Below are 26632 nucleotides of genomic sequence, written 5' to 3'. Positions count from 1 at the left end.
ATTTGTTGTCATGTAAGGTAGATTTTGTTGTTGGTGAATGTGTTTTTTTTTCATCTGAACTTGTAATTTCATCACTGTAGGAGCTGCCAATGAGGAAATTCTATGCCAATAAGGATTTGCAAACTTTTTTGCAATTTAGGGGCTCATAAAATACACTGGAGGTATGGAAAGATTGGCTGAAAGCCAGTATGTGTTTGACACAGAAATTGAACCCCACATCACCTTGACTCCAAGGCTCACTCCTCACTGCCACGCTGTTTCTCATTCTCTCATTCTCTCATCCTCTCTCTCTCTCTCTCTCTCTCTCTCTCTCTCTCTCTCTCACACACACACACACACACACACACACACACACACACACACACACACACACTCCCCACATAAAGTTTTCCTTTTCTACCCATTCTGCCAACATCCTTCCATATCAATGCTGATATTTATAATATGTTGTCCACACAGCACCATATACTCTGCAATTCATATGACCTTCACCAGAGTAGTCACATCAGAGTCACATCAATCAAAAACTGTTCCACCTCTGAACTCTGAAATTCCTCTTTCACCATAATCTCCTGTCTTACTATCTCTTCCAAACAAATACTCCACTCCGTCTTTACTCTCATTGTTCAGTCCTGTCTGACACTTTGTGACTCCATTTGGGGTTTTCTTGGAAAAGATACTGGAATGGTTTGCCATTTCCTTCCCCAACTCATTTTACAGTTGAGGAAACTGAGGTAAACAACGTTAAGTGACTCGCCCAGGGTCACACAGTTAGTAGGTGTTTGAAACTAGATTTGAACTCAGGTCCGCCTGACTCCAGGCCTGGTGCTCTATCCGCTCCACCACCTAGTTGCCCCTTTTCTCTCATTAAATCAGTCCTTTTTCTCCCAACCTTGCAATCTCTTTCGAACTCCCTCCTTTTAGCTTTTATCAGGGAGGTGTTAAATTGTATCTTATTCTGAGTCCCCTGACCACACCTCCCACTTCTAATCAGTACAATAACTAAGTTTATAAGTAGCCAGTATAAAGTAACAAGGCAGGAAGTAAGATGGCAAAGGGGAAACTAGAAGTCACATATAGATTGTACCAAAGAACAAAGGAGCATCATTTGCAAACTGTATCAGATAGTGACCAAAAGTCACATTTTGAGATTATGCGTTAAAGCAGGGGAAGCCATCTAGGTTTTGCTGACAGGACACTTTGGTTCCATATGTTAACCTCAGTTAAATTCCAGAAATCCACAGTAAGACCAACAGGACACCAATTTTTTTTTTAAATATATAATTTATTTTTCAGTTCTTAACATTCACTTCCATGAGAATGTGAATTCAAAATTTTCTTCCCATCTCTCCCCAACCCCCAGGACAGCATGCAACCCATCCACCCCTTTCTCCAGTCTGTCCTCCCTTCCATTAGCCACCTTTCTTCCATCCCCCTTTCCCTCTATTTTCCTGTAGGACAAAATAGATTTCTGTACTCCATTGCCTATATAGCTTAATTTCCAGTTACATGGAATATCATATTCTAAGTCCTTCGATTCTTTAGTGTAGAAGCTGCTAAATCCTGTGTTATCTTGATTATATTTCCACAGTACTTGAATTGTTTCTTTCTGGTTGCTTGTAATATTTTCTCCTTGACCTGGGAACTCTGGAATTTGGCTACAATATTCCTAGGAGTTTCCCTTTTGGGGTATCTTTCAGAAGGTGATTGGTGAATTCTTTCCATTTCTATTTTACCTTCTGGGTCTAGAATATCAGGGCAGTTTTCCTTGATAATTTCTTGGAAGGTGATGTCTAGGCTCTTTTTTGATCATGGTTTTCAGGCAGACCAATAATTTTTAAATTATTTCTCCTGGATCTCTTTTCCAGGTAAGTTGCTTTTCCAATGAGATATTTCACATTATCTTCTATTTTTTCACTCTTTTGGTTTTGTTTTGTAATTTCTTGGTTTCTCATCAAGTCATTAGCTTCCATCTGCTCCATTCCAATTTTTAAATGTGGCCAATTCTGCCTTTTAAAGCATTTCTCTCTTTGGCTCTTTGGACCTCTTTTGCCATTTGGATTAGTCCATTTCTTCATCATTTTTGGGGTCTCCTTTAGCAAGCTGTTGTCTTGCTTTTCATGCTTTTCTTGCATCACTCTCTTACTGACTGAGCTTTCTTACTGACCTTTGAAGCTGTCTTTGGCATTTATGGGTTGAGAAATCTGGGAACTACAGAACACCAAATATTGCTGATAACTTTGAGATGATATGGATATATTAATGAGCTAAACCCAAGGTGGCACAGACAAGAGTTAGTCTGATCCCAACAAAACCCTATAAAGATAAGAATCCAAAGAGCTACCTCTCCCTAACCCACCTCCCAGCACTCTTCTATTTCCATCAGGGTTCATCCTACCAAGTGGTCCCAACTCTAATCCAACGTTAGGTAACTTACTCACTGTGCCTCTCCCCCTCCCTATTCTTTTCCCTATGCTGTCTTCCTTCACCACCTTCCCATGCCAACTGCCTCTGTACTCCACACTTTTGTGCCACTTGCCTCTGTTCTTTTTGTGTATTTGCCATAGCACCTTCTGTGCCTCATTAGTGTGATTGAAGCATTACTTCAAGTACCCCTTTCCCTGCAAGTACCCAAAGAACTAGGTGTGCCTGCCCCCATTTCATAATCCCATCTATTAATTAGCAATTCCATGACATTTTAATGATACCTTTTACTCCACCTTTGAATCCCTTGCCCATTTGACTCTCGACAATTCCCTCCTAGTAACCCAAGAAATACGGAAATTTTTACTATCTCTCTATTAAATTTCTACTGCAGTATGGATTAATGCTGCTGAAGTAAATCAAAACATAATACTCTATGCATATGACTCCCTCCCCTCTCTACCCAGAATCACTCCTCTGAGTTTTAGTCCTGAATCCCACCTTCCTGCTGGATATTCAACCAGCACTTCAAACTCAACATATCCAAAATTTTCCTTCCTAAACCTGCCCCCTTCCCATTTCCTCATACTGCCCGTCATCAAGTTCAAATCACAGTCATCTTTGACTGTTCCCTTACTCCTACTTCCCCAATATCTGGTCAATTTGCCAAGATCCGTCCATTCTAATAGTATAACCTCTCACATCCTTCTTTCCTCATAGTCTCACCACCTCTTGACTATCTATTTAATAGTGTCCTAATTTGTCTCTCTGACTCCAGTCTTTTTGCTTTCCAATTCAGTCTTCCCACAGCTGCCAAAACAATCTTCCTAAGGCACAAGGTGGACCATATCATTGCCCTACTCCAAACTTTCAATGGTTCCCACAGAATAAAATGCAAAAGGACTTAACCAACACGAATTTAAGGCCATCAGCAATCTGGCTCACTATAAGCCACACCTGTTTTAATGAGCAAGTTTTCTCAATGAAGAAAACTTATTGAAAATAATATAATTAATGCCAATAAATAAATACAAATCTGACCACCTGTGAATATTAGCTTTTCTGTTCATTTATTTTTACTGATATGTTGGCTTAGATGGGTCTGGATACATGTTTCCGTACAGCTTATTTCATCACCTCAGCATCTGGATCCAAGTCAGCGAGCCTCTGAGCCTCTGCCTCACAGGGCTTTTATAAAGAAAACCTTTGCTTAAGAACCTTAAATGACTTGCAGAAATATGAACTATTATTATGCTACTATGGAAGACGCTAAGTATGGTCCTCACAGTCACTAGAAGTCTTGTGAAGCAGAAAGGTCATTTAGTAATCTTGGTGGAGGCTATTTTTTTAAACTTACTTTTATTTTAGAAAACAATTACAGTTACAGCATTTGCAAATTCTTATCTTTTTTATCATTTTAAATTAAAAAGAAAATCTTATTTCCTGCTTTGAAAATGGTGGGGAGGGGGCAGATTGGATCTCATTTTGAAGCTTGCCCAGGTTAATTATCCCCATCCTGTAAGCTTTTAATAAAGAACTACTTGACAGAAAAGCAATAGATAAGAAATGCAAATGAGAAATGCATCCTTAGGCCTGGTCACTGTGTTGATTTGCTTTGTGGAACCATACATATTTAATTCAAGAAAAAGCTTCTGGAAGGGGGGAAGTGTGGCAACTTGGTGAGTATTGTTAGAAACAAAAAAACAGCATCAATAAAACTTCCATAATGAACAAAAGAAAACAAAAATGCAGAATAAGAGGGATACAAATAGCAATTTTAAAAAATTATACTGTAAAATTATATGTATTATATATGTACACATGCTCATTTCTTAAAAAACAATTTATGTAATAGTTCAGTTTCTTATACAAGTCTCTTGTTCTTGATAATTAAATTCATAATAAAGATAATTTAAACAAGAAGAATTATTAAAAATTTATTTTCATCACAATGTATTTTTATAACTAGAATCCTCAAATAATTAAAAAATCTAATTAACTATATTAATTCCCCCTAAAGAAACTGAGGTGTTATTTTTTTTACCCATATTGAGATTACATTATTTTTATTCCTCCACCCAAGGTATCCTCATGTATATTTTATATATTTAAATATTTTCATTAGTTTTTGTTTTCATAACACCTTAACATTTCTGAAAATATCCTTCTTCCTCCCCTACCCAGCAACAAAAAAATAAAAAGAAAGGAAAAAGGACAGTTTAGCAAAATTAATCATATCAACTGAGCATAGCATTATTTGCAATTTCCCCCACCCTGAAAAGAAAGGAGGGGGTGGAAAGTAGTACATTTTGTTATCTCTTTTTATTCAGTTTTGAGATTTTGCCCTTTTTATTTATATTGTTGCTTATCATTATATACATTGTTCTACTGATTTTACTTCATTCTGTATCAGTTTATAACTCTTTCAATGCTTCTCTGAATTTTTCATACTCATCATTCTTTATGGTATACATTTTTTATATTCACGTACCATAATTTGGTTAGTCAGTCAATGGGTATCTACTTTGTTTCCAGGTTTTTTTTTAAACACAATAAATACTGCTATGAATATTCATTTTGAATGTGAATATTTCTCTCTTTGAACTCAGTGGAGCATGTACCAACCACTGGGATCTCTGAGTCAAAAAATTACCACTGTATTTTACCCATATTAATTAATAAATAAGAATATCATAGGTCCACCTCTGTCACTAGTCACAAAGTCATAAAGATGGTTGAAAAATAAAAGTAAATCATGTTAGGACCCAGAAGTACAGAATGACACCAAACAGGTCTAACAAACTACCAAAGCAGGGGTGAGGAAACGTAGGGAGTAAAGAAGTTTTGTTGTTGTTGTTTTAAAAAGGAATAAATATGGTAGGCAGTAGTGAGCACACCAAAATTGCTTTAAGTACACTCACTAAGTAGCCCTAGATATCAGCCTTGCTCCCATCCCTGACAGGCTATTCAATCACAGTTAGAGGCTGCCCTAAGAGATACAATGAAATTCTTGAGAAGTCAAAAGTCTTACATATACCTTAGAAGTGTAACTAGGAGATTTTCTACAGGGTAAAAACAGTCAATGAATCCCCTCACAGAATACCACCATTACCATCACCACCACCACCACCACCATCACCCCCCAAAGGAAAAAAGAACTAGTCACTGTATATATCTGTTGGGCAGGAGGGCAGGAGGACAGGAGGGCTGTAGCTGCCAAGGTTGAATGGGGGGTGGGATGTAGGTTGGGGGTAGGAGTAAACTTCAAGGTTCTGAACCTTCGACAGATTGCTCAAGAGAGAATGACCAGGAGATAGCAAAATAGAGAGAGCATTACAAAGTCTACAACATCCTCCAAGAAAAGGAGTTGAGTTGTTCTAGGGAAGAGGGGCCATGCTTTTGCAGAGTTCAATCCTAAGGGGGTGAGGCTTCTCTAAGTAAGCAGACTAACTCCTTTCTATCAACGGTGCTACCTGAGGAGACAGAATACTTTGGTTCCACTTTCAGACCCTCTAGGAAATCTGGGAATGAGGCATTTAAGAAAGAAGGAGCGCTTAAAAATTGATTCACCAGAATGACATCCATTATGCACTAGAGTATCATCAATGCCATCTACTTGTCTCCTAGTTGCCCTGCAAGAGGGAGCAGAAGTATCTCTCCTTGCTCCACTTCATTCTCTACTGGTCTGCAACCCTTGTCCCTGGCACCCTTTTAGGACCTACTTCCTGAATTTCTGTAGGGATATAGTAAGGGGATAACCTGAGGTACCAGGACTGCAAAGAGTCCACCAAGGAAAGAAAGCTTCATACCAACAGAAGTGTTCTCTCCCATTATAATGTTGATATAAAGTTAAAGATCTTTCTTCCTCACCCATCAATAGGCCTCAGGTGGAACCAATTAAAGGGAGCTTGATTAGGGGAGATTTCTTTCATAGGAAGGCCCACGCCTTTTGTTAATTTCTAATGAGGCACAGGTTCTCGAGTAGAGAAGCCCTCTCATGCTAAAAAAGTGTATATATACTCTGAGGTGAGGTTTTGTTTTGGGGCTTACACATTGGAAGTGTTTGTTTGGCCAGATGAGACTCTGGGCAGCTGCTAAGGAACCCCTACCCTCTGTGAAAATCCAGATGCTGGTGCTTCTCACTCTTGTAACTATGTATGTATGAAAAGTGAGACAGCTGGATCTGTCTGTTGATCTGTGATGTACGTATTGCTTATGGTCAAACAGTTGGAAGCCCTGTCTGATACTCTTAATTTTTTTGCTTATATTTTCTTTGTTGGTATATGTGTTTGATTAAAGTAGATTGTTGACCCCTCAAAAGTTGATTTCCTTTTAGAAAAGCAGATCTAAGAACCTATACAGCAGGCCCTTCTGGATGTGGTGGGAGGCTTGCTTTTACATCTACCTACACCAAGATGTTGGCACTCCTGGTAAACATCAGATTCTTTTCTAGCGGAGTACAGAATTAAACTTCTAACTACTGATAAACTCAAATTGTTTGGTTGAATTTGTTTTGGATGAATTCGAGATTTTTTATACTTCACTGATAATATATGGGTATGCATAACATTTTAAACAGAAATTTAAAATTAGTATTGATGATGAAAATATAACTGCAAAGTTAATTCATTTGAAAATATGTATTTGAATATTTCTAATTTAATAATTTTTTGTCTAACTCTTGCAAAGGACAATACTCAACATTTACTGAGCTCCTACTCTATAAAGACTAGTTAATTAGTAAGCAAAGATGAAATCAAAAGAAAAAATACTTAGAAAAACATTTGGTTGATGTATCACAAATATTAATGTATCCCATATGTTTGAGATTTTTTGGGTTTATAGTCCTGTGAAATATAGCGCATCTAGAAAAAGAGTATTTTTTTCATTTATAAAGATTCCACAAATGTTGAAAGATAGTTCATCTTATAACTTGGTTTCTGAATACATTTCCATTAGCTTAAGTTTCTTCATATAAAAATGTTTCAGTTTCTTCATCCTGAAGTCCATAGGATTTTGCAGTTGAAAGGATGAGGAGCACAGCAATTAGATGATTTGCCTAAAGTCATGAAGTTACTATCTGAATTAGGATTGAAATACAGGTCATTACCAGTGAACAGCTTTAATTTGGTTTCTATGCTAATTGTTGTTGTTATTTGTCCTTCCTTCTGGAAGAGGACCATGACATCAAGTTGGTTGTCCCATGACATTCAAGTGAACTGGATTTAAGTGAGGCAGGGCTATGCAAAGTCACCAGCCTCACTTTCTCCTCCAGAACCATCTGGGTCCAGTGGCAAGAAGATATAGATAAGGATGACTGGAGATGGCCCTAATGACTAATTTGTACATTGAAGCCATCATCCTAAATCCTAAAAATCCTAAATCCTAAAAAAAAAATCATAACAGTTATTGTAATCTACTTTTAAATGGATTTATGTTTAAAAATATGGCCTTTTCATTTAAAAACTAAAAATATGCTCTTTACTATAACTTATTTAAAACCACAGGTACCAACATAGGACCAGAGATTTAAAGTTGAAGGGGACATCAGAAATGGTCCACTCCAACCCCTTTATTTTACAGATGAAGAAACTGGGTCATATTGAAGCAAGTTATTAAGGTCACTAAGGCAAATAGTAGATAGTAAAGCTAATGTTTGAATGCTGTAACTCCACATCCATCATGACACCAGGGAAGCAGATTATTCTGCCTGGAAACTTGCTACCAGCTTGAATTCATCAAAGGCAGTGTGTACACTACATAGAATTCTGGGCTTTGAAGCAGGAAGATATGGATTCAAATCCTGCCTTTAACACTTACTACTTATGTGAATGGGGACAAGTCACCTAACCTCTGTGTACCTTAGACAATTTCCTAAGACTTATCTACATACAGGTATTCACGTCTTCTTCAATTCAGCAGCCATCACATGTGCATATTTACCTACATACCCATGCACCCACACACACATAGCCCACTCTAAAATATAATAAACTATATTAGGGGAGTTTAATATTAAATAAATTCTGTGCCCTTTTCTTTCTAGCCATACTTTAAATACCTACACTTTAATAAACAAAAGGTTTGATTAAAGACCTGGATTGTGAAAATGATAAATGATAAACTCCAGTCTCTATCCTGTCTAATGCTAAGCTTTACAGACTTTTAGTGTTAAGTAGCTCTCTGGCAGTTGCTTATTTTTCTTATCCCCAAGACAGGAGATTTAAAAATATGACATTTCTTGTAGTTAGTAAACAATAGAATTCCAGTGCCAAATATTTGTACAAGGTAATGGAACAGCTGTCATTTTGTTAAGAATCTGAGACTAGGATATACAGAACATTTTCATTACATTGGTACCTTGCCCCTCAGAAAATGCAAGAGATAAAAATCTCAGTTTTTTCCTGTGCTCAAAAGGAAATTAAATCAGTTCTTTATAAGTGCAATCTGTGACAAAGTTCAGCATTTTCAGAGGAAGGATAATGCTGAATGACCTTTTCTGAATAGAATGAAATGGGAGTACCCTAAAACCTTAATAATTGGGAATAATTGAAGGGAGAGTTGGTCTAATACTAAAACATTTGAATTATAAAATATTTTCAAATAAATAAAACGTTGCTACTTTTAAGAATATGTTGTGTCAAATTTAGACATCAAAATGCTGGCAACTATGAAGTTCTTCAGACTTACTTGTCTGAATGCACAGACTTTTTTTTTTTGGTCTGGCTATAGTGCTACAAAGTGCTTAAGCAATTCTCTAGTAAACAGGTCAACTATTCCCTCTGAGACTTTTATTTGTTCAGCTAATTTGCTTACCTTAACTTTCTCCACTCCTCCCTCTTCCCACCTACCCCTACCCATGCTCCAAAGTACAAAGTCAAACACTAACCAAGTCTTTATTTTGATTCCATAGTTATGAATTTCAATCAATCAAAAACCATTTATTATATGCCTAGTAGGTGCTGGAAACAAGTACAAATAATGAAACAATCCCTATTTACAAGGAGCTTGCATACTAATGCAGTTCAAGTTAAAGAGGTCTTTTATAATTTGGCTCAAACTTTGTTTTCAATGTAACAGGATAAAAGGAAGGTGATATAATATTGAGAGGGCCTGAAATCTTTTTCTGATTCTCCAATATTTTAGACTATGGTATCCAATGTTACTCTGTAAATAATGCGTCTAGATTTTGGTCTCATTTTTAATTAAATTTTATGTCTATTGCTTTATTTTTATTTTTTTAGATGCCTGTTGTTAAAGAAGGTAGTGTCCAGAAAGTTTACAAAGCAGCAGCTGGGATTTTAAAGGCTGAAAGCTAAATTGAGAGTTTTCTACAGAAGCCACAATAGGTCTGTGGCAATAATTAATCAAACAACTTGTCTTATGAATTCCGCTACCTTTTATTTTCTTAGGCCTGTCCTATTAGTTTTAAAGAGTCTTCACTGTTCTCCAACAAATCTGCCAGGCCTAGAGGCCTGTATTGGGCTACCCGAGTCTTTCCTACCTCACCTCCGAGGTCTTCGGCTGGCCACGCCAGATGCACATATGAGAGAAAGGACGTTCCAGAGTCGAACAGGGGTTGAGCTTTATTACAGGGTCTAGTTTACAAGTGCAGGGTGATCTTCCTTAGGAGGAAGAGGGGGAGATTTCCTAAGGAGGCTAAGCTTAAGGGATTGGAAGTAGAAGTACAAGCGGGGAGAGAGGGGGAGGGGAGAGAGGAAAGAAAAGAAGCGGAGCCCTACTGTCCTCTTTGGCTCCACACGTGCTAAGAGAGCTTTCCGGCTTCCTCAATCCTACTTAACCTTCAGCCACACTATTTGCATCTCAATACCGTGCTGTTAGGTAACTAGGTGTGCTCCAATCCGGGACAATCTCGAGGGCAGGGAGACTCCACCCATCACGTATCTCCCAGGGAGAGGCGGAAATACCCGAGCTAGCCGAGCTAGCTCAGTCTAACCTTCTCGAACCCCCGCTGTTCATGGAGGGCCTCGTAAGACTCTAAGATTTAGAAGTCCCACTTTTACCCGCCCGAGACCGTCCACACGGAATTGAGCTTCCAATCCCAACACAAATCAATCTGCGGGATAGATATTTTATATGGACACATAAGTGGAAGATAGGTAGGGGAAAATGAAAAGGAGGCTACAGTTCCCAGTGGGGTGGCTTGGACCTGTAATTGTATCATCCTTCTCTACTACATCTACTACATCTTCTCTACTACATCTAAGAACTGGGCCCACTCCAGTTATCCTGATTTATATCTGGCTGCTGGACCCTGATGGCTCTGGAGGAGAAAGTGAGCTGGTAACCTTGCTCAGCCCTCCCTCACTCAAATTTAATTTACTTGCAAGTCATGGCATCATCTTCCTGATGTTACAGTTCTCTTCAGGAGCAAAGGAGAAAACACCTAAGAGATCAATATCACCTAAGAGATGAATAGGAACCATGGTCAAATGGACATTGAGAAAATGGACCAAATAATAATGATTTTCGCTGAATTAGCAAAAAAAAATAATGCTAAGTTGATGGAACACACACTCTGGGTATCCTGGGGACCAGGATCCAAGCCAACCTTGCCTAAAATCTTCTAGTTGAGGTTCTTTATCAGTAACATATGCCTAACACCATCCCAGATTCAAGAGAGAAAATAAGGCCCATTATTTTATATGCCTATATAATATCCTATATGTGATAGGTTAGATAAAAAATACAAAAGATAGGAAGAAATAACCTTAATTATTTCTCAAACTATTCATTAATTCTGATCCTCTAGTGCTTCAGAATATCATATCCAATGTTATTTTATAAATATTAACTTCTGGATTTTAGTCATTTTTCTTATTAAATTTTACAATTGTCAAAAAATATATTCACTTTAGTTTTCTTCATACTTATAATATATATAGAAATATACAAATATACATACATCCTCAAACAAAACTAAATTCAGTCTTCTGAAATTACTTTTCAATAAAAGGAAAACTTTTCCTTTTAATTTCAATAACTTTATGATACTAAGAATGCTTAACTAAATTTAAAAAGTGAGGCATTTTACCAGAAAAGATGTGGAAAATTTAACAGGCTGCCATTTCCCTCTGTATTCTTAGGAGAGTACTTTAGTTATAATGCCAAAGACTTCTTATTTTTAAAAATAATTTCATTCAGTTCAATATTTATTAAATAATTACAATGTGCAAGATACCATGCTAGACATTGGTGACATAAAAACTGACACCCATTCCAAGTCCTCAGGGAGGGTACTCTACAGGAAGGCAACACTGAGAAAGAAATACAAAGGAGTTTGAAGTAGAAATTACTAATAACTGATGGGAAGAGAGAAGACTTCATGGAGGAGATGGTGTCTGAATGGCACACGCCAAAGGAAGATAGAAATTCTGAAAGACAGAAGTATACCTCAGGCTCCCTTGAATGTACAGTGGCAGAAAAGGCAGGCTGAGTATTGGGAATAGCAAAGAGAGTTTGCCTGAAACACAGTGTGAAGCAGAGTAATGAAAACTAATACTGGAAAACTAAATTTGAGCCAAATCATCTAAGACCTCAAATACCAGGCTAAGGAGCCTGCATTTTAACTTATAAACAATATGGAACACAGGAGATTTTTTTTTTTATCAAGGTATATAATCAAACTTGTATTTTAAGAATATTATTTTGGCAACTGTATGAAGGATAGATAGAAGGAATGAGAGATTGGTGGCAAGAAGATCACTTTAGGAAGCTATTAAAACACACCAGGCAAGTAGGGATAATTGTGACAGAGAAATGATGGAGTGGAAATGAGAAGTTATAGTGGAAAAACTGACAGAACTTGGCAACTGATTGGATTTGAGAAGGTGGGGAGGAAGGCAAAGATAATAACTGAGTTTATAAATCTGGGTAAAAGAGAGGATGGTAGCATTCTTGAAAGAGACAGGGAAGTTTGGAAGAAGGGTAGGTTATCCAAGTTTTGATATTTTGAGTTTGAGATACCTGAGACATCCAGGTAGAAATGTCCATCAAGTAGATGGTGGTAAAAAGACTGGAGTTAAAGAGAGAAATTCACTAGATATGGAGAATTGAGTGTTATCTATATAGAGATGATAATTAAAACCATGAGAATAGAGATCATGAAGAGAGATAGTTTAAAGGAATAAATGGATACGGACAAGATGGTGGAGTAGAAAGACCCACATACACTAGCCCATAAAACACCTGTGAAGAAAGACTCTCAACAAATTCTAGAGCAACAGAAGCCACAGAACAACGGAGTAGAGGAGATTTCCAGCCCAGGGTGACCTGAAAGGCCGATGGGAAAGGTCTGTTGCATGGGTCACAGAGCAGAGCCCTGCCCAGCTTTGGCCTAAGCTGCACCATGCCTGGAGGAGGACCCAAGGCGGCCTCGGGACGGAATCTGAAGCAGCAGTATCGGAGGTTTGCTGATCCCTCAACCCACAGACACCAAAGGTCAATGAGAAAGTTTTTTCAGCTGACCAAGAAGGGAGCAGGGGTCTTCCCATAGCTCTGGCCTCAGGCAGAGATGGCAGTGGCACATCAGGCCTCAGCAGCTCCCACAGCAGCCCACATCCACTGTTGGATTGTAAAATCCCTGGGGGAATTGAGCAGCTGATTCTTACCTCAGTCCTACGTAGCAGCCCTGCCCCCACCTAATGCCCCTAGGGGATTTCAGCAGCTGATCTTTATCTCACAATGAATGGTGGCCCTGCCCCCACTAAAAGCCCCTGGGAGAATTGAGCAGTTTATCTGAATCTCAGTCCCCAGTGCTGACTTGGTGGAATTGGAGGCCAGATGGCTGGGGAGAGGAAACTATTACTTGCAGATTTGGGTCACAAAAGTTTCTTGTTGCTCCCAGACGAGTATACATGCTTGACTGTGCCACCTTGGAGGAACTGAGATGTTACAGATCCCCAGAGTATACCCTACTCTTGACAAAGGACCCAAAAGTCAAGTAATTGGCTGGGAAAACGCCCAAAAAAGGGAAACAAAATAAGACCATAGAAGACCAAATAAGATCATATGTGTTCTTCATGAATACATATCTTCTCCCATTCTTTCGGATGAGGAAGAACAATGTTTACCATCAGTGAAAGACATAAAAGTCAAGGCTTCTGTATCCCAAACATACAAAATAAACATTCAATGGTCTCAGGCCATGGAAGAGCTCAAAAAGGATTTTGAAAATCAAGTAAGAGAAGTGGAGGAAAAATTGGGAAGAGAAACAAAAGAGATGCAAGAAAATAATGAAAAACAAGTCAACAACTTACTAAAGGAGACCCAAAAAAATGTTGAAGAAAACAACACCTTTAAAAATAGGCTAACTCAATTGGCAAAAGAGGTTCAAAAAGCCAATGAGAAGAATGCTTTAAAAAGCAGAATTAGCCAAATGGAAAAGGAGGTTCAAATGCTCACTGAAGAAAATAGTTCTTTAAAAATTAGAATGGAACAGATGGAGGCTAATGACTTTATGAGAAAACAAGAAATCACAAAACAAAACCAAAAGAATGAAAAAATGGAAGATAACATGAAATATCTCATTGGAAAAACAACTGACCTGAAAAATAGATCCAGGAGAGACAATTTAAAAATTGTGGGACTACCTGAAAGCCATGACCAAAAAAAGAGTCTAGACATCATCTTTCATGAAATTATCAAGGAAAACTGCCCTGATATTCTAGAACCAGGGGGCAAAATAAATATTGAAAAAGTCCACCAATCACCTCCTGAAAGAGATCCAAAAAGAGAAACTTCTCAGAACATTGTAGCCAAATTCCAGAGTTACCAGGTCAAGGAGAAAATATTTCAAGCAGCTAGAAAGAAACAATTCAAGTATTGTGGAAATACAATCAGGATAACACAAGATCTAGCAGCTTCTACATTAGGAGATTGAAGGGCTTGGAATATGATATTCCAGAAGTCAAAAGAACTAGGATTAAAATCAAGAATCACCTACCCAGCAAAACTGAGTATAATACTTCAGGGGAAAAAAAATGGTTTTTCAATGAAATAGAGGACTTTCAAGCATTCTTGAAGAAAAGACCAGAGCTGAAAAGAAAATTTGACTTTCAAACACAAGAATGAAGAGAAGCATGAAAAGGTAAACAGCAAAGAGAAATCATAAGGGACTTACTAAAGTTGAACTATTTACATTCCTACATTGAAAGACAATATTTGTAACTCTTGAAACTTTTTTCAGTATCTGGGTAGTTGGTGAGATTACACACACACACACACACACACACACACACACACACACACAGCATAGAGTGAGTTGAATAGGATGGGATCATATCTAAAAAATATGAAATTAAGGGGTGAGAGAGGAATATATTAGGAGGAGAAAGGGAGAAATGGAATGGGGCAAATTATCTCTCATAAAAGAGGAAAGAAAAAGCCTTTTCAATGGAGGGAAAAAGTGGGGAAGTGAGACAGAAAACATGAAGCTTACTCTCACCATATTTTGGCTCAAGGAAGGAATAAAATACATATTCATTTTGGTATGAAAAACTATCTTACAATACAGGAAAGTGGTGGAGAAGAGGATAAGCAGGGTGGGGGGGATGATAGAAGGGAGGGCAATGGGAGGAGGGAGCAATTAGAAGTCAATACTCTTGGGGAAGGACAACATCAAAAGAGAGAATAGAAAAATGGGGGGCAGGATAGGATGGAGGGAAATATAGTTAGTCTTATACAACATGACTATTATGGAAGTCATTTGCAAAACTACATATATGAGGCCTATATTGAATTGCTTGCCTTCCCAATGGGGACAGGTGGGGAGGGAGGAAGGAAGAGAAGTTGGAGCCCAAAGTTTTAGGAACAATGGTTGAGTATTGTTCTTGAATACAACTGGGAAATAAGAAATACAGGTAATGGGGTATAGAAATTTATCTTGCCCTACAGGACAAAAGAGAAGATGGGGAGAATGGAAGGACGTTAGAAGGGAGGGCACATTGGTGATACGGGTAATTAGAATGTTCAGCATTTTGGGGTGGGGAAGAGGAGAGATGGGGAGAAAATTTGGAACTCAAAATTTTGTGGAAATGAATGTTGAAAACTTAAAATAAATAAATTTAAATAAAAAACATAAATGGATACAGGATGGCACTTTGGAGAAGTTTCCCATGTCTGAAGGGAGTAAGGGGGGAGGTATATTACAATGATTCAGCAAAGGAGATTAGGGTGGTGCTACCAGACAAGTAAGAGTAAAATTAAGTGACTTGTGTCTTGGAAGCCAAGGTAGAAAAGAGGGTCCTGGAAGAGTGGTTTTTCAAAGCCAAAAGTTACACAGAGGTTAATATGGAAGTAGATTAAGAAAATACCATCAAATTTAGCAACTGATATCTTTACATTAGTAGCTAAAGAAAGGATAATTACAGGCTGATAGATTGAAGGGATGGTACAGTCAAGTAAAGAATGAGGGAGACTGGATCATATTAGTAGAGAAAAAGAAAAGATAGAGAAACTGAAGATGACAGAGAAGGAATGATCAGAGGGACAATCTCCAGGATGAAGGCAAGAGGAATTGATGGAACTGAGAGTATGTGGAGGGAAAGTGCAAAACCCATGTGCTGGGAGTTTGGGAGAACATCTCCCGAGACATAGTAGCTTTAAAAGTCCAAGAAATGTAGCCTGAAGGGATGTGTAGAGACAAGACCCTCAATCTATATTCTATTCTGATTCTATCTCAAAGGGAAATCCCACTGTCTTAGAAATCCAGCTCCACAAGGATGGTTTGGTGAGATGAACAAGGGGGAAATATGCCAATCTGGAGCAGATCTGACCTTTGGCAACACCAAGGTTACTCAAAGTTTACACATTCTTAGAAAGAATCAAGTGCATTAGAAGCAAAAAAAGCAGTGTTGAAGGTACCCTTTGTGTACCTGCTTTAGTGACTACATCAGAATGATCTATTAAATAGCACATCAATTGTATGTATGCAAATGGGCGTTTTTAAAATAATACATTTGTTTTCAAATAGCACACTTCAAGTACAATCTTGTAATTGTACATTTGCTTAGGAAAATCCTTTTTCATGGTAAAAGAAAAAGTCAACCTCGATCTAGCCCATATCAGACTTTCACAAAACCTTAACCACATAGCTGACAATTATATTGAATTATAAACTTTCTAAAGTATTTTATGTGTATTATCTCATTTCAGCCTCATATGTTATGTAGGCTGGTGCTATAGGTATCATTACTGCCATTTTACCGATAAAGAAACTGATAAGCCAGTCCAAGAGAGGATTCTGGGAAGATGGCAGAGTAGGTGAGAAAATTCTAAATTTAAGATTTTCCTCCACAAGAGATAAAATAGTGCTTCAGGGCAAACATAGAGCAGTGAAAATTAATAAGATTGAGGCAGAACCCTAAGCCACCTGGGACAAGTGGAGCAGATCTGAAGAAAAATCCCAGAAGAGGTTTGGTCCCTGCGCAGAGTAAACACCTCCAGACTATGGACAAGCAGCAAGCTCTGGGGTTACCTTGGTTGGGAGGCTACCTCAGCCCCAGCCATTGGAACTTTTACCACCACCACCCCAAGAGTGAGACGAGTTGGGCATTTGAGCTGGGGAAAATTGAGGGAACCTCTGCTGACAAGGAATACCAGATCCAGCAGGGTTGTGGAGAGTGAAGGGGTGGAGGGGGCAGGGCAAAAAAAACCAGCACAGGCCTGGTGAGTGCAAAAGCAGTGGAACAAGGACATTGTGGGCACTTACAGGAGGCTGGGGGTCTTGGTTTGGGATCAAAGTTAGAGAGGAGAACTAAAGGAGAATCTGAGGCCAGAGGCACCATTCCCCCCTACCCCAAGACTAAAGGTGATTACCAAAAATTAAGTTATTACCACAACAAAAAAAATTTTTAAATGCACAGGCAAACTAGAAAGAATCCAATCATAGAGAAATATTATGGGACTACAGAAGACTGGGGATTGTCTTCAAAGAAAGATAGTGAACCAAAGAAACCCTCTTCTACCCCAAAGAGTAATGTCAAATGGCCACTTGCCCAAAAAGATTTAATGGAAGAATTTTAAAAAGACTTTAAAAATCAAATGAGAGAGATTGAGGAAATAGTTTAAAAAAAAAATTCAAGAAAAACAAGAAGATTATGAAAAGAAAATAAATAAATTAGAAAAGACGATTTGCTAGGGTTGGAAGCTCAATTCCATGTGGACAGTCTCGGGCGGGTAAAGGTGGGAACTTCTAAATCTTAGAGTTCACACGAGACCCCCCAGGAAACGACTGGGAATCGAGGTGAACCGAGCTATCTCGTGTATTTCCACCTCTTCCCGTGAGAAACGTGATGGGAGAGAGCTCTCCCCGCCCTCGAGATTGTCCCGGATCTGGGCACACTATTGTTATCTAACAGCACGGTATTCAGATGCAAACTATGCTGCTGAAGAGTTTAAGTAGGATCAGGAAAGCCTGAAAGTTCTCTTGGGCAGAGGGGCACGGAGCGGACAGGACAACAAGGCTCCGCTTTTCCTCTCTCCTCTCTCCCCTCCCCCTCTCTCCCCACTTACACTTTTACTTCCAATCTCTTATTGTAAGATCTTTGCCTCCTTGGGAGATTCTTCGCTCCCTCCTAAGGAAGAATTCCCCTGCACTTGTAACTAGACCCTGAAATAAAGCTCAACCCTTGTTCGACTCTGGAATGTCCTTTCTCTCATACGAGCATCCAGTTTGGCCAACCGAAGACCTCCGATAGAGGTAAGGGAAGACTCGGGTAGCCCTCAGGCCTCTAGGCCTGGCAACGATTCAGAATCTTAAGGAAGAAAATGACTCCTTAAAAATCAGAATTGGGCAAGGGGAAGTCAGCAAAGTCATGAGATCAAGAAATAATAAAACAGAATATAAAGAATGAAAAAATAGAAGAGAATGTGAAACATCTCACAAGAAAAACAACTGATCTGGAGAACAGATCAAAAAGAGAAAACATAAGAATAACTGGAGTACCTGAAAGCTATGATCAAAAAAGGACCTTGATACAATAATATAAGAAATAATTAAAGAAAACTGTCCTGAAGCATTAGAACAAGAGGGGAAAGTAGAAATAGAAAAAAAAAATCCACCAATAACCACCTGAAAGAGATTCTATAAGGAAGACAAACAGGAATGTTATGGTCAAATTCCAAAATCTCTCGCTCAAGGATAAAATACAACAAGTAACAAAAAAAAAACCCGAAAAACAATTTACATATGGTGGTGCCAAAATTAGAATCACACAAGACCCAGCAGTGGCAACACTAAAAGACAGAAGGTCTTGGAACATAAAAGAGCAAAAGAACTAGGCTTCTAGCCAAAAATCTCATACCCAGTAAAGCTAAATATAATTTTGAATAAAAGAAAAAAAAATGGATATTTGATAAATTGTCAGACTTTCAGGACTTTGTTTAAAGAAAAAAAACTAAACTTAATTGAAGATCTGACATACAAGAGCCAAGAGAAATATCAGGTACATACCAAAGACTGATTACAAGGGACTCAATAAGGACAATTTACTTTTTATGTATATAAAATATGTGCCTAAGATTTTTATTAGCAAATATGTAATTCATAAGAAAGATTGTGGTAGACCTAAGCATGATATGACTTTAAAAAGCAAAAATATTCGGAAACAGCTAAAAAGAGTAATTATCTGATACAAATGAGGAAGAACTGACAAAGAGGAATTAGATGGGGGAGGAGGGCTGGTAGTTCTGGAAACCTATTTTCATCAGGAATGGGTTCAAGAAGGAGCAATATATATCTAGAAGAGTATAGAAGTCTTCCAAATTTAGAAAGAAATAAAAAGCTAAGGGGATAGGGAAGGGGGAGAGGATAAGGGAGGATTCTTTAGAGAAAAGGGTGAGGGAATAGGTTAAAGGGGAATATAGAAAGATGTTTAGATTAATGGGAATGGGAGGATAAAGGAAGGATCTTTGGAGGGATGGGTAAGTTAAGTAATAGGAGGGCAAGGTAGAAAGTAGAGGAGCCAGGAGGGATAGGGAATAAGACATACAAATATAAAAACAAAGATTAGAAGTAGACTTTTTTAGGGAAAGTATATATATATATATATATATATATATATATATATATACATATATATGTATGTTATGTATGTGTATATATTTTATGTGGATGTATATATCTATATCTAAATATATCCACACTTAATTGTAGCCTAGAAGGAAGGGGAAAGAAGGGGGGCGGGAAACAAAGTGAAAAGTGTAGAGCAGAGAATAAAAAAGGAAACCTACAAGGAAGCAAAGAAAAGATGGACAGCTTTTAACACAATGTGCAGTATTTAATATACAGGCTTTCTTGAAATGAAAATTTATTGCTATATATTTTTAATTCTCTCACATTCTGCTGTGCATGACTTGTTTTCTTTTCTTATTTTAGGTTTTAATATTTAAGTTTACAGTGTTTCTTTTTCATTCCTTATTATATATTTAAGCTTTTGTATTCAAGTCTAAAATAAAAAAAAAAATTTTAAAAATTAGCATGCCCATGGTCACAATAAGTATGTATCAGAGGCCAGTCTGAAACCCATGTCTCTACTGACTACAAGTTCAACACTTTCTTTTACATCATGAAGCCTCATGAGATTTTACTTTGTAAATCTGAAGAATATCTGATAGAACAAATGCCTTCTTCAAATGTACCAATAGCTATTCAAAAATAAAAGCATATCTGTTAGTTTACGAATTCATAGCATGATGTACTGAGTTTCCCTAACCAAGGGGTATTGAAGTAGAGGCCAGATTTGTTGAGAATACTGAAGAAGGGATTCATATTTCTAGTCCCAGGAATAACTTTCACAATTTCTCTTTGAAATCACTACTGGTGCTTTACTAAAGTCACTAAGTTATGAAACTATTGCCTTTTTTTCCCCTCAAGAACATGCCCCCACTTAGAAAAATTAGGCTTATCAATTTCATGATTCCATTATTCTTTTTTGCTGTTTATTAGGCAGTTATTAAGCTACATTTCCTCATGTATAACAGACCCCTTTAAGATCTTACTTGCACTTTTAAAATCCTTTAATGTGCTAGCTTTGCGGGAAAGACACTTTAACAACAAATGTTTTTTCTACTTAACATAAAACACATTTTACACATGAAATCATTAATTAACAAAACCCCAGGGATGAAAAGAATGGCTAATAGAAAATACATATTACCAAGTCTTCTTCCCCAAATATCTTTACAGCTTAAATCACATTGGAAATTAAATATTAATAGACTTATTATTAATATATTTTGGGGTTTTTTTAAAAATAAACTGTGAAAGAAGGCATAGAAAACTCAGACAAATCAGAATCCCCTTCCCAAGTACATGAAAAATCCAATTTGTTAAATAATACAATTCATTACCTAGAAGAAATAAAGTAATTCATGCACATATTTGAACTGAAGTTTAAATTATTGCTATTCAAATCCTAGAGCTACTACAAAATCTTATCCCTACTTTTAGGTGACAAACAAAACTTACTGCTACCTCCTGTCTGAGAGGAGGAAGAATCCCAATAATCAAGAACTGTGATTTATGATTTGACAAAGTTTTGAGAAAAAAGCATTACCTTATTTATCAGTTTCTTTTGTTAGCACCCTACATGCTAAATTGTGGGGGAGAGAGGAGTGGGAGTGAGGGAAGGAGTGAAAAGAGGGGAGGAAAGGAGAAGGGAGGGGAGGGGAGGGGAGGGGAGGGAAGGGAAGGGAAGGGGAGGGAAGGGAAGGAGAGAGAAGGGAAGGGAAGGGCTTATTATATGCTAAGCATTGTGCTAAGTGCTGGGTATACAAATACAAGTCAAAGAAATATAGTGCCTGCCTTCAAGGAGCTGACATTCTAATAGGACAAGACAACACATAAAAGGGAGCTGAAAAAGGTGCGTGAGGAAGGAAGTCAGAAGAGGAGTAAAGGAGTAGTAAGTATGGGAACTAGGGCATTTCTTTAATGAGATCCTGAGGGAGAACTCACCAATCAGAGGAGTAAGCTGCAAAAGTGCAGGTACCTTCTAGACTGGGAAGACCACAGGAACAGGAGCTTAAACCTCTACAACATTTACTGGATTCGTTTCACATTGGTTTAAATTAATTATCTAATTGTCTCAATTTCTTATTAACTTTTATTTAAACTGAATACAAAAAAGGATATAAAGCCAGTGTGACACAGTAGAGAGAATGGAAAGAATTTCTACCCTAATAAAATCTAATTAGTATCCAGGACACACATAGCTTTTTCAAAGCCTCACAGAAAATGGTGTGATTACTTAAACAGATCTTGTTTTATGTTTGCCAGATGTAAACTATATGTTCATTTGGAACCAAATTAGATGAAGAGTAAAAATACTGTGTTCTTGGCTCAATACAAAGTGATGAAACAAAAATCATATATACTAATAATGTATATGATGCCAGAGAATTTCAGTTAAACTTTGAGCATTACATACCTTAACAACATACCCAATAAGAGAAGAAAAGACCTATGCAATTATCTTTTTTTCCATAATAGCATTTTTGCCAGCATGCAAATCAAAATTTTTTAAAGTTCAAACTAGTTATTCTACAGCTCATAATGGTTAATTGTGTGACAGAAAAAAAAATACCAAACTAATTTTTAAATGTACAACATATCCTCACTGCCACAACTGAATCTGAGCCAGCTTTTGTTGTTGTTCAGTTCTTTCAATCTCTTTGACCCCATTTGGGGTTTTCTTGGCAAAAATAATGGAGTGGTTTTCCATTTCCTTCTCCCCCTCATTTTACAGAAGAGTTGCTGAGATAAACAAGGTTAAGTGACTCACCCAGGATCACATAACTATTAAGTGTCTGAGGCCAGATTTCAATTCAAGATGAGTCTTTCTGATTCCAGACCCTGCACTCTACCCACTGTGCCACCTAGCTGCCCTTTGAGCCATCTATTGGTTTTCAACCCTTCACCACTGAAAACCAATTAGGAAGAAAGATAGCACTGTTTAACAAACCCAATGCATGTGAACTTGTGAAAATATATATTCCTCCTTCCTTCATACTGGATTTTAGACTCAAAAGTCAAAAGAGACAATGCACTGACAAAAGCATGACTTTTGATAAGTTTGTAGCATTAAATATTTGCCAGTATTTGTATTGATGGTTAATATGAGATGACAATACATGTACTCATAATATTGTAACCAAAAGCTACCTCAAATTTGTGTATATATATGTGTATGTGTATGTATATACATACATATAATACACACATACACATATATACAAACTATATGTGTAGCCCTCTATAGATGTGTATTATATATAATACATACATATAACATGTGTATATATGTGTGTATGTAGATATCTATATCTATATATCTATATCTACACACATATATATGCACATTATAACTATAGATATAGATGTAGATGTAGGCAAACACAGATTATTTTTTTGTTGGTCTGAGATTTCATTAGTGTAAGAGTGCTGCTCCCTGTGAAGAATAGCCTCTTCCAATGCAGATCATTGCCTTCTCTGTAACTTAAAGTCTTAGAGGAAAGGGTACACTGAAAGGTAAAATGACTTTCCTAGGGTCATTAACTAGTATGTGCCAGAGTAGGGGACACAGATCTGACTCTGCAAATCCACTACAAAATGATGTTTCTTGTGTCAATCTATTTTTGTATCTATCTGGCTGGTGGCTATCTATCTAGAGATAGACACATAAAAAATTATTTTGTTTTTCATATGTACATACATATACACATATGTATGTACATATACACACACACCTATACACACTTATACAATTGAGAAATGTGTGGCAATATAAATGACGGATAGATAGATGTGTGTATATCTATACCCCAATATAGTGAAAGTACTGGAAAATATGCTTAAGATAATACAGAATTCTGAAAACATCAAAGCTCTGAAATACAGCCTAGCCCCAAATGTAGGAGAAAAACCTCCGTAAGTACCCCAAATAGTGCTTAGTAATTAAAAAAATCTAGTATTCTTTACTCTAATAAGCCTGATATCTTAGATAAATAATAATTATTTATTACTGGTACACACCAGATTCAAGGCAGAGTTGGAGTTGATGTTCAAAAAAGACAGGAGAGCAAATAATACATTTTTAGGAAGATACTCGTCAAGAGTGCTTAAAGTAAATCTGGCAATTAAACAGGTAAGCTTAACTGTACCATTACTGTAACATGCAGAATTTTGATTATAAAAAAGCTTACCTACCATCAATATGATATTATAGTTTTTCCACTAAAAATAATAGATTTGCTGTGAGTTAAACCACACTGTTTTCTGCTCCCTTTTTTATGATATACTGTGTGGTACGTTGGAAAGAGTACTGAGTTGGGAATTGGGATATCTGTGTTCAAAAACTACTTCTACCACTTTACTTTTGTGTTCTTGGATAAGTCATTTTGCTTCTATGTGTCAGTTTCCTCAGTTTTTCTGTAAAATAAAGGGCTGGACTAGAAGACCTCTACTGTCCCTTCCAGTTAGCTCTGCCTCTATAATCACTGAAGCTGCATCTGTGACATTGTGGACAGAGTGAACCTGGAGACTCCAGGTGGGCAAAGAAGTTTTTCTTTATGCAAAAATGCCACAACCATGGTCTTGCTAGAATCAAAAAGTATACTAAAGAATTTATGGGTTTGCAACTACCACTGGGGAAGCACAAAACTTCTCACTTTTTGAAGGAATTTAAATGCTTTCAGAACACTATTATAAAATTTACTGTGCTAGTGAAGTAATGAAAATTAATGTACTTATAAAAAGTAAACAATTTTTCTTTACTGCCAATTTTAATGCCCAATTTATAAAGCTCCTGCTTGTATATGAAAACTGTGATCAAAATTTTTTTTCTTTTTTAATAGCAGCATTATTTGTAAATGACAAAAACATGGAAGCAACCAAAATGCCCAATAATAGAGAATAGCCAAATAAGTTTTGGTGATTCTTATAAAGAAATATCATAATACATCTAAAAGCAAAAGGTAAGAGGAATACAAAGAAATCTGCAAAAATCTTTATGAAATAATACAAAGAGAAAAACGCAAAACCAGAAGAAGAGTACATATTAATTTAAAAAACAAAGAAACCTGATAGAGACTTAGAGGGAATGAATAAGAAAATTATAGCATTTTGGGTATTCTAATTAATTTATTTAAATATAAATTGTTGTAAAAGCTACTTTAATTTACTATATTGACATTAATATTAAATGATGGTGCTGAGTCTAGGTTTTTTCTTCACAATATAGATTTCAAAGTATTTTACATCATGTCAGATTAATCCTGAATATTAAATGTTTCGTATCTACAAATATGATGAATTGTAAGAGGAAAAATTCACATTAATCAAACCTGTGTTATAAAGATGTAATTCAGCAACATGAGAGTAACATACCTTGAAAGTTAATTTGTAAGGATAGCAACAAACAAAAAAAGAAAAAAAGTCATACAAAAATATTTTCATCATTGAGAAATAAAATAGATATGTCCCATGTTTAAAATTCACATCTTAATGACATAATTCTGAAATGTATAACCCATGTCATGTACTCCTGAGAAGATCTTAATGGAGAATTGAAGGTCTTACTAAGAAAGGAATCATTATGAAAATATACTCTAGCATCATAGTTTAAAATAAGAATCATAAAACTAACTCTACTAACATTCATAATAGCCTGGGTTTCATTAATCAGCCAACTCCTGTTCTCTAAACTTGTGGATTTAAAAAAAAAGAAAAAAACTAAAACCAAACAGATTTTTTTCAATAATGAAAAATATGGAAAAACCCTAGAACAGTCAAAATGAGAAATGTATCTCCTAGTTAAGTATAATAGGTTAATCTGAAATGTTTACAGATTCCTAAAACTTTGTTTTAGGTTTACATTTTATTCCTTAAAGTTTGCCTACAACTGAATATACATAAAGTATGACAAAATGACAAATGATGATTTCCTGATGGTTACATTTAGCTGCTGCTGAACAGGGTAAACATGTCAGTTCAATTTGTTTACATCCCCACTGATCTAGCAAAGCTTTCAAAATACTTGTTTTAATGGCAAAGTAAAATTGAAATAACAAATGAATTCAATGATTGTCTATAAAGCTAAAAGTTTTCAGTAGTACCAATATGCTGCTTTCATTTCTAAGACAAAAACAATTTCCACTTAGCTCCAATTTCTCTTTTGAAAAAAGAAGGAAGTTCTGCTAGCAAAATTACTTTTAAAAAAACAATACTTCATTCTAGGTTATTTTTCTAATTGCATTTTTGGTTTTTACTCTAATTATGATGGAGAAACTAGGATTTCTTTTCCCTCAGTGTTTCACTGATAAACATGTTCTGAAATAGTGTGCTTCTGTTTGGTAACTTCATATTTATTAAACAAAAATGTGATTAATTAAAGCTTTTTTAGTTATTTAACCTTTATTTCAACAAAAGGGTCAGATTAATTACTATAGTTCACTATTAATATTTTATGAGAGTTTGCCTCTTACATATGACTTTATCTGATTTTATTTTATAAAAATCAGCTCTATTAATTTCTTACTTTTTCAACTTGTATTATGGACAACATTTTTTTTTACTTTGCTTCAACATCATAACAGTTCAAGAGGAGTTCCTTCTTAGTACTTAGTCAAGAAATGTTCCGAAACCCACAGATAATTGTTGGTTTATTTCTTTAATCAGTTTGTTCAGACGGTTTCCCAGTTTCAAAAATAAAAATGCCACAGAGAGGTATTTCTAGTTTTATGTATTCTACTTGCATAAAAGGCTACATGCAAACTGGCAAGCAAGAACTTTCTAAAAGTAATATCAGTTTATGCAGAACAGAGCATTTGATTTATCTTAAATATTTGCTTTCCCTCAACTGAATTAGTAAGATACCAATGTAAACGTTCACATGGTGCCCTTTTGAGTACCTTCAAAGAGTTTCCAAATTTACCAATCAAACATCAATCTATCTTTTACAGAATTTTAGCTTATGAAACTAGAGTTTTTAAAGCTAGAAGGAACCTCAGAAATCATCTATTTAAAGCTTTTCATTTTATAAATGAAGAAACTGAAACTTAAATAGGTAGCTTATCCATAGTAGTGAAGCTAGTTAGTGGCAGAAGCGAAGCTAAATCCCCATTGACTTCTTTCCATTCCAGAGTTCTGTCTACATCACATTGATGTATTTGTATTTTTGGTGTTTGTTCA

General features: G+C 36.5%; 1 protein-coding gene across 1 annotated transcript in view; it reads right to left on the bottom strand.

Annotated features, from left to right (window-relative positions):
- TSPAN12 (tetraspanin 12) overlaps nucleotides 1–26632 on the bottom strand; it is a 95050-nt gene that overhangs the window by 49292 nt on the left and 19126 nt on the right. The window lies entirely within an intron of this gene.

This window comes from Notamacropus eugenii, chromosome 3 (assembly GCF_028372415.1).
Source record: "Notamacropus eugenii isolate mMacEug1 chromosome 3, mMacEug1.pri_v2, whole genome shotgun sequence".
NCBI lineage: Eukaryota > Metazoa > Chordata > Mammalia > Diprotodontia > Macropodidae > Notamacropus > Notamacropus eugenii.
This window is presented reverse-complemented; position numbering and strand designations above follow the sequence as displayed.